Below are 10,000 nucleotides of genomic sequence, written 5' to 3'. Positions count from 1 at the left end.
ATCTCGGTTTCCACTGGCTCATCTGGGCCAAGTATTTTGAAGGTTGGGAGGATGGTTATAAAGCAGCCCAGGTTCCAGGTGGCTCACAAGACTTCCATTTAGAACTGGACAGCTGAGTACACACCAGGGCCAACTTAAAATTGCCCACATGGTGGGTTGGCATCACTCAGCTTCTCACACCTCCGAGTAGCCAAGCTGGAAGGCCGCTTCCCAGGCCCATGCTCAGGTGCCACCCTGAGCTGTAGACACTGTTGTTTGGGGGATTATTGAAGCCCTAGAAAGGTAAAAATATTTTCGGAGGTATTTCCATAGGACAATCAATGAAGGTCTTTGCAGAAATGCAAAGTAGCTTATTTATGCCCTGGGGAAGTATACTGCTTTGTTTGCATGGAAGAGGGTGCCATTGGCTAAAGAGAGATGGCCTACTAAATAGAGGGGGCTATAAAAAAAGACCCACTTCTCTCTTCCTTTTCTGAGTACCTGTGCACTATCACACAGGCCCACTTCTCTAACCCAAGTGTAACCCTTTTTTCAAGACTAAATTTTCCCAAGTGCCCTGCCAGGCATGTCTTTCCTCGCCAGCCACAACAATCTAGCGGCTAGGCCTAGCAGGATCTCTTTCCATGGCTTCCTGGGTGCTCCACAGAAGAGCCATTCACCAACAGACTGTCTGAACACAAATACAGCAGCATTTGGAGAAGGATGGGTGGGGAATAATATGGTGATCATGAAGCAGAATATAGAGGACACTCCTGTCTCTGGTGGTCAGGAACTGAGCTGGCTTCCCAGGTCAACAAAGGTTGTATGATTTTGGCCATTTATTAGAAACAAAACTTTGGTGCAGTAGATGTTTAGGAAATCAAAGAATTGCTGTATTCCGTTATAGTTTAACCCACCAATTATTTTAAGCATTTATTATATTTCCAAAAGACTGTGATGGGGGCACATCTGTAATCATCACACTTGGAAGACTCCAGCAAGAAGACTGAGGAAAATGAGACTCTGCTCTCTGACAAGAAAGCAAAACACATGGACCAAACCTTTATCCCCTTTGAATCTGTATTCATGTTTCAGCCTAGCATGATGGCTTCCATAGATCAGTGCTTCTAAAACCATGCCTACCATACACTCTAGAGCAGTGCTTCTCAACCTTCCTAATGCTGCGACTGTTTATACAGTTCCTCATATGTGGTGACCCCAACCACAAAATTATTTTTATTGCTTCTTTGTAAGTGAAATATTGCTACTGTTATGAACTGCAAGGTCAATATCTGCTATGTGACCCCAAAGAGGTTGTGACTCATGGTTGAGGACTGCTATTCTAGAAGGTAGATTTCTGTCCTCTCCTGGCCCCACTTTCCCCACAAGGTGAGGAAATTGCAAAGCCACAGCTGTGGATCCAAATAAGTGTCCTCACTCAACACTCTGTTCCATACAGTCCGAGCTGGCTGCCCAGGCCAACATAGACCTTCCATACCCTCCCTGTCCTCTAACTCCATTGGCCATACTGTACTGCTGGTAACCACACATCTATGGCCCAGTTGGCCAACAGGTGGCTGCTTCCCCGAGGAAGATGGGGAAGAAATTTGGATGTTCAGACAGAAGTATTGCCATATTTGGTACTAAAAGCATGGGTGCTACAGCATGAGACAGAATGTGAAACTTGAGAGTAGCTTTCTCTGTACCTCAGAGTTCCAAGGAGGAATTACAAAAAAAGCTCCAAGTTTCATTTTCAGCTCACATCTTCCAGTTAGTACAGTAGGTATTCGGCAAGGTGGGGGAGCAGAATGCACTTGCTTTTGATATTTTCTAAGAGTGTTTTAACGTAAGCGTTTTCTGTGGCATATACCTGCTTGAGTCTGAGAATCCCTGTAGGCTTATGATGTCCTGACCACTCCTCCCTGCATGGGCATGAACAGCTGAAAATGCCTACCACAGGGCTCCATGGAGACGAGAGGTGTTTCAGTTATTCTGAGACACAGAAGAGAAATGCCACAGATTTAGGTCACAAGAAATCGTCATGGAAGTTGGGTATCAGGGACAAATGATTTGTTTTCCTTAATTGTATTGCTCTCTCAGGCACTCAGGCCCTAACCTACTATTGTGGAATCCATCTCTGATCACACCATGTTCATTTTCTCTCCTCAGTATTTGAGAGAATCACATTATGATGTCGTATATTGTTTGTCTTCCCATCCTACCTCCTGGGTGTTGTACTAAATTTTTTTTTTGTGTGTTTTCATAAGCTACAACACTCCCCCACATTCTGTCCATCATGTTGAGAATTAAAATACTCTGTTGCCTGAATGTTTAGCATTGTTTGTATTTCCCACACCATGATAGCTGTTTTGCCCATCTCCTATCCTCCCCCACTCTCCACCTCCCTTCTATTTTTCTTCAGTATCCTCTTACTCATGTACATCTGAGAGTGGCATGTGGATATAAGAACTATTTCATTTCCTCAAACCTTATTAGGCAAAAAATGCCTACAGGAGGTGGGGAGATTATGTGGTTAATAAAGCTTACCTTTTACGCTGAAGACCAGGGTTCAGCTGCTGACACCTACATGATGTCTCACAACTGCCTGTGACTCCAGTTCGAGGGCACCCAATGCCCTCCTCGGCTCCTCGCTGGAACCTGCATGCAGCACATAATCTTGGGGAGGTACACACATACACACAAAACATTTTTAATATATAAATCTTTTATAGGGATCACATTTTAAAAAATACCGAAGGTGAAGTACAGAGACTGACTTCCATCCTTCCAAGAAAGCAGGAGGAAATCCACATGATGAGGTGAGGGCACCTGTGTCCATTCTTCCCTGCGCTCAGAGGTTATACGGAAAAGCTTGGAAGAAAAGGAAGTGGCTGATGGCCAAAGTACATGGAGATGATGGCAATGGAAAGGTTGGAGGAACTGTGGAAGGAAGGAATGTCCACAGACACATGGGTGAGTTTCCGTGAGATTCGCTGAAATGAAGAAATAGACTCCTCACTGCACATCTGTTCAGTTGCTAGAGGAGGAAGGAAGTGAATGGGCATCATAAGGCAATCTCCTTCACCCACACTTACTAAAAAGCACCTGCCCACCTTCTGGATGCCTCTCCAAAGAAGTGCAGGGTAGATTTTGCTCTCAGGATGCCTGCTGTGCCTTTGGTGACAATGTCACACACACAAAAGTAACATAGGTTGGAGCTGTTTCCTCAGAACAGGCAAAGGACAAGTCCCAGCCTCACATGCCATATGGTGCTTGTTGACATTTGTCCCACTGGGAAATGAAGGGCATTTCTCTTCTTCACAGCCAGGCCAACACACAGAGATGTAAGGGTAATTTTCACTCAGCTGTGCCATGCTAGAGCACTCGAAGTTTCCCTCTGTCCTCTGCTCCTTTACCCAGCACATTCTCCAAGCAACCCAGACTCACAGCATCATGGTTACATGTGCGCAAATCAACAGAGTGATGACGTCTTCATTCCTTTTTTTCTTTTCTCTGCTTGAGATAAAACATTGAGTCAGTGCAGTCTGCTTTTTGCCCTGCTTACCCTGGAAATAGTGCTTTTAAGAAAAAAACTAGCCATGAACTACAGGCCATATGCGACTTGAACATACTGCATATATTTTCTTGACTTCAGAAAAACAAAGATGGTAGCAAAGTTAAGAGGATCTATTTTCATTTCTGTATCAAAGATGCTTTTTGATGAAGAAATGTGTCATAAATTCTACTCTGTACTTGAATCGTGTGATGCAGTCATTGTGTCTCAAAGCAGGAATGATGGAACATTGTGTAGTCAAGCTGCATGCCATGGTAAGGCAACTGTAGACTTTCTGTACAATGTGCAAGTCCAACATTGGTTCTACAATTTTCACATGTGTGACCTTCATATTTTTTTAAAATTGTACTGTTAGCTTCCTTGTTTATAAAAAAGTTTAAACAAAATACACATTTTGAAGGTCATATGAAATGACTGTAGATGGGGCTTGAAACATAGACCCTTCATATATATGAGTTTGTCTCCATCCACAGTCCTTACCTTATAATCTTTCTGTATCCTGATGGAAAGTAATCAAATAGTTAAGTGAACAGACATTGGAGTTATGCTATCACAAATTATTGCCCTGGGACTCTGGGTAACTTACTTAACCTTATCTTTAAAATTTGAATTAATAGTTGAACTGACTTCACAGGATTATACTAGGAATGAAAAGAGATGATTATATAAAACGCTTAGCCCCGAGTCTCTGTCAGACAGTGCTGTGTTTGCTGACACTGTTTCTGTCATGTCTTACCTTCTTCATCCCTTCGGAAGCACAGCCCTGACATGTTCTAGTGCCAAGCACCAGTTTTAAAAGTCCCCGAGCCAACCTGGACCAAAATGGAAAGGGCTCTATCTACTTCCTGAGACTAGCTAAGTGATATGGAATTCATTTATTATAGGAAAAATTCCAGAGACGTCCCATGCATTGTAACTCCACCCCTAAACTGTTTCTATATTCGCTCTTCTTTCATCCCAGACTGTGCCCTCTGCTATAATACTTCAAGGCAGGAAATAAAGACTTCTCTTTGGCAACATTGGAAGCCACAGGCAATGATTAATCTTGATTATCAACTTAACTGACTTAGGAACCACTTGGAAGATGAGGAAAGCACATCTCTGTGTGTACCCATAAGGGTGTTTCCAGAGAGGATTAACAAAGGCGGGACACCCCCTGAGTACTGGCACCATCTCCCTTGCTGGCGGTTTTGATGGGATGAAGGGGGAAGGGGAAAGATCAATGGCTCAAGTGTTCTGCCTCTGTTTCCTGGATGCCATGAGATGAGCTGTCCGGCTCTGTAACACGCTCCCATGGTGACAGGTGGAAATCTCTGGAACTTAAAGCCAAAAGAAATATTTTTCTCCCTTAAGTTCTTTGCTTAGGTGTTTTTTCACACCTATAGAAAACTGACTACAGAAAGCACACATTTAGAGGATTCAGTCACAGTCGTTTAACTAGGAGACTAAAGAGGAAAAAGGAAAGGGCTGGCCTGAGGTTAAGTAGCAGACACTGTCTATTTTGGATAATGATAAAAAGAGGAAGCTTGGGATTTGAGAGGAAGAAGTATTGTTAGACTAGGCCATGATGAACCCTCTTCAGTGAAATTTGCTGATATGTTAGAAAAGTAAATGGTTATTACAAGAAAAAGGCAATCTTGCTCTAGATTTCCAACTGAGATTTGGAATGGACTACCCTTGGATGATCTTTATCATTATTGTTATAATTATTTCATGTGTATAGATGTTTTACCTGCATGTATGTCTGTGCACTATGTGTGTACCTGGTGTCGATGGAGGCCAAAAGAGGGCACCGAATAAGATCCCCTGGAATTGGAGTTGAAATGGTTATAAGCCACCTTTGGTCATTCTTCTCTTTCATTTGAGCCCATCTATCCTAACCATCCATGTTTATGCACCTATCTGAAAGTAAACTGGGCTGCCTGGACTGAGTAGGTGGAGAAAACGTCCTTTCATTTACCCTTTGTAGCCTACTTCTATGCATAGAAGACAGCCAGATGTTCTCTTCTCTTCCTCCAAAGGACTTAGAAGGCATCTGGGTGGGGTTCCAAAGGGACTGTGATCACACTTAGAAACTACAGCCATTAGAACAAGGCAGAAGGTCCTGGAAAAGGCAGAACAGAAATCAAGTTGTATCACACAGGCATCACATATGCCCAACTAAAGACAAGGGTGTGTCTTCCTAGACCTAGCTCCTCGCGCTTTTGGATAGACTTTGGGATTTGAGCTGCTTTCCATCTGCATAATGTGGAAAGGACTGGACAAAGGGGCCCAAGTGGGTGTGACTTAATTGTAGATCTCTTTAGTTGTATTGACAAAAATATTTGTATATTTCAAAACACTCAATAAGTTTAAATTCTGGTCCCTAAACATATCCAGAATTAATTATGCCAAAAATGAAACTAAGAAATGTTTATAGTTAGTTATATTCTAAGATTTACAGTTAGTTATATATTCTAAGAAATAGAAGGGAATAATGACCAGTGGCAGACACTGTGGTATGAGAATGTGCTGTGTACCTATGACCAGAAGTACACTTAGAGAGCTAACAATGGAAGACGAAAACACAAAGGAGATTCCAAAGCATTTGGTGTCTGTTGGGGTTTACTTCAGAAGCAGAACCACCAAAGGGCGGGACCAGGCCCTTAGGCAAAGGGCCCTCTACAAATGACACTGTAAATCAGAAGTGTGGTAAGTCGAGTACTGCATAAAGCTGCCTGAGTAATTTTCACACCCAAATCTATCCCAGCTGCTCCAAAGTAGTCACCGGTTACATGGGAAAAGCAGGTCTGTGCCGTGGGTGTTGTACCTCGGAAGATTTTTGCCAACTGAGGGCCGTGGGTGAGACGTGCCAGTCTTCTGAAGGGCAGCTTCCTGATGACATCCTTCTTCGAAGCTGAACTGGTAAAATAGAACTATGTGTGTCTCTGTTCAAGTTCTCTGGGTCAAGATTTTTCCAAGCATTCATAACAGGCCCCATCCCATCCCAACCAAGTCGGGGAGGGAGGACTGTCAGAGGGAAAATCTCCCATCACAGTAGAAATATTAAACTACCCTCAAGTTCATCTCATGAATTTGCAGAAAAAGATACATAGATCTTATCTGAAATTTGGATTTTGAAAAAAACATTAAATTATTAGTTGGCCGTGATGTACAGCTATCTCAGGCCAGCCCTGATCTCAGGCATCCTTCAACCTTGTTGTTAAGTAAAGGAACCTTTGGGAAGTGAAAATCATCAAGACAGCTACTAGTCATGGAAGCAGAATTCTGGTAGAGAGGATTCATCTCTGTCTTGATCTCCACTCCCTAATGCATGAACTATGAGCCATTTATACTGCACTGCTTGCTAGCCAGCCCAAAGAGACAAAATCAACATTCTACCTTTAGTCAGTACATATCCTAAAGATATTTGGTACCTTAATTGTCTACACCCCACCTCTAGGGAGTGGAGGAGGGGTGACACATATATCAGCCTCAAAACCATGCCACCATCTAAGCCAAAGGATGCCCGGTATGTTGAGTGACAGTGGCTTGAGGGTCACTAGCTGTTGCAGGTAGGAGACTCCAGCGAATGTATACACATGGTCCGTCATTGTGATGGTCCGGCACAGATGGGAAGGAATGTGCTGAGTTTCTTTCTCTATACATATCAAGAAGCTTAATTAGCACTTTGTGGGGGAGGGGAGAAGTGTTAGCAGTGAGCTATACACCACCACACTTATCACAGGGTCAGGGAGCAAACGATCATCAACACTATGTTTCTCTACCTTTAATTTGGAAATTCTAGTTCAGTGACTGATACATTTAGGCTTAGAAGCAGCAATGTGTTTTATCAGGGTTGCATCTGGGACCATTTTTAATGGATATTTCCCTTTCCCTTTCTCTGCCTCCTTTTGGATCTCATTCTAATCCCTGTGTGCTCTTGGAACACACTGATAATTCTGGGTGTCTGTGCCTGAAGGGCACTGAACTCTTTTCTGGCTTTAGTTACAATTAAATGGGTACCAACACCTAAAAACAACTAGAGGAATGGAAAATAAATTAAGAGGCTAAGTAAATGAATAAAAAGTCCTCATGTACTCAGTAGACCCGCAAACTCTGGAAACACAGAACACATCTGAAAGCCAGCCCCAGTCCTGCTCTCTGAATCTCCCAGTAACCACCAATAGATGGGATGCTAATATTTATTTCAGAAACTCATACTCGAGGCACTCTATTAACTGTTAGACATGTCACTTAACGTGGCAATGAGCACACGGGTATAATAAACCACAGAGGGCCCCTACTCCTTTCCATATGGAGATTATATGGGCCTGGTTCCTTCATATATCAATAACTTACAATATATATTGTTAAACAGACCAAATTGTAAACACCTGGTAAGATTATGCTGAAATTTTGAGATGTTTTTCTTTTCTGTGATTTCTGTTGCTTTAAAACATTGAAGATCTCCATTGGAGGAAAAATACATTTAGTGTTTTTGTTATTAAAGCCTTTCATCTGCTTGAAACAAATGGGCCTTTATGATCTCTGCCATCTAGTGAGTATTTTAAATAATTCTCAGATTTCTTCCAGGGAAGATGATGTTATCTTCACAGAGAAAACAAAAAATCAAAAATGGGTGATATGGCCCCAAGGAGACTTCTAATCTTGCCACCAAGATACATTAAAATCATGAAATTCAAGCCATGAGTGGTGGTGTGTTTCCACTGTTGGCACTTGAGATGCTGAAACAGAAGAAGCATGAGTTCCAGGTCAGACTAGGCTGCATTCTCACACCTTATCTCAAAACAACACAACAAAATGCTAAATACGTGTACCCAGAAAAGTCTCCCCAGTGTCAACACTCGGGTTGTATTATGTAGGTGTTCTTACCTTTTCTGTGTTATTCATTTGTTTGGTATTTGCAAGTATCTGCTTTGTAACACTTTGTCCTTCAACTTCCTTAGGCCTTGCAAGCACAGATTGTACCAGTCACTGACTTATAATCTTTCCTGGCAACTACCCTTTTACTATAAATAGTCAACATGAGGGAATGGATCATGAATGATGCTCCCTTAAAGCATACACATGCTCTAAAAGGTACCAACGTTCTTTTACCAATGGATGCAGAGTCAGTACCACAAAGAAGAATCTCTCTGCTGGGTAGTTGTGCTCCCTAGAAAAATGAAACCTCTGGGTTCTAGCTTCCTCCATTTGTGACCGGACATTAATGTTGCTGGCCGTGGCTGGACTTACCCTGTCTGTGAACAACCAATGGTCAAGGCTTCTGTAATGAAGTTATTGCTTTTGAGAGGTGAGTAACAGGCGATGCAGAATGACCATTCTGATAAAGAGTAAATAATGTAAAACCCGCGCCACTCTCTCTCTCTGCCTGGAAGTTGCAGTGAACCACAGAAAAGAGAAAGAAAATCAGAGTAGAAAAAAAGAAAGAAAGAAAGAGAAAAAGAAAGCAAGAAAGGGAAAAAGAAAGAAAGGAGGGAAGGAAGGAAGGAAGAAAGAAAGAAAGAAAGAAAGAAAGAAAGAAAGAAAGAAAGAAAGAAAGAAAGAAAGAGAAAGAAAGGAAGGAAGGAAGGAAGGAAGGAAGGAAGGAAGGAAGGAAGAAAGGAAGGAAGGAAGGGAAAAAGAAAGATCTCTGAGAGGAGGAGAGAGGGCCTGGAGTGAGCCAGAGGAAGGAGGTGGCTAGAATTTGGCCATTCAGCATAGAGCAGGTGCCCTAGCAGGATGCTGGTAGAGTCACAGACTCATAGTTTCTGGCTGGAGAGAGAGAGAGAGAGAGAGAGAGAGAGAGAGAGAGAGAGAGAGAGAGAGAGAGAGAGAGAGAGAGAGAGAGCGCTGTAAAGGCTCATGCTGACTGACAGCTCCAGGAATTTACACTGGAGGAAAGACTTTCAAGTTTGCGCTACCCATACTGGAGGGGGAAAGAACCGACACCAGGAAAAACAGGGTGCTATTAGGCGACCTTAGATCCGTTGACATACTCATTGAGACAATATTATTTTTAAAAGCCAGAAAGTTGACAGCTTAGATGAAACAGATAAGTTTTTTGAAAGACAGAAATTACCCAAACTGACACTAGAATAAATAAAAAAATATAAATAGCAATATGTGTTAAACAAATTGAATTATCAATTTTTAAATGCTCCCAAAATAAAAACTCCAGGCCTAGATAGCTAAACTGGTGAATTCTATCAGTCATTTTATAAAGAGAATTTTCAAATTTTGTATAAACTTCTTCAGATACTAGAGTCCAAGAAAACATTTTTCAATATAACTCTGAGTCCATTGTTTCCATGATTCAAAAGAAAGAGGCAGTTGGGAATGGGAGAAAACATTATAAGTTAGTGTTTTTCAAGAGACATATGATTTAAAAAGTGGGTTTTATTTTCAAAATGAGTTAAAGTGTGTGTGTGTGTGTGTGTGTGTGTGTGTGTGTGTGTAAAACAC

At 42.0% G+C, this 10,000-nt stretch overlaps 1 long non-coding RNA gene across 1 annotated transcript; it reads right to left on the bottom strand.

Annotated features, from left to right (window-relative positions):
• Positions 1-2,673: 2,673 nt before the first annotated feature.
• On the bottom strand, positions 2,674-7,085 carry LOC119088618. The gene is made up of 2 exons (XR_005092283.1): positions 6,363-7,085; positions 2,674-5,657 (listed from the first exon to the last, which is right to left on the bottom strand). It is a non-coding gene; the product is annotated as an uncharacterized LOC119088618 (long non-coding RNA).
• Positions 7,086-10,000: the final 2,915 nt, after the last annotated feature.

Source organism: Peromyscus leucopus, chromosome 10 (genome assembly GCF_004664715.2).
Source record: "Peromyscus leucopus breed LL Stock chromosome 10, UCI_PerLeu_2.1, whole genome shotgun sequence".
Taxonomy (NCBI): Eukaryota; Metazoa; Chordata; class Mammalia; order Rodentia; family Cricetidae; genus Peromyscus; species Peromyscus leucopus.
The sequence above is the reverse complement of the archived record's forward strand: the minus strand, read 5'-3'. Positions and strand labels throughout refer to the sequence as shown.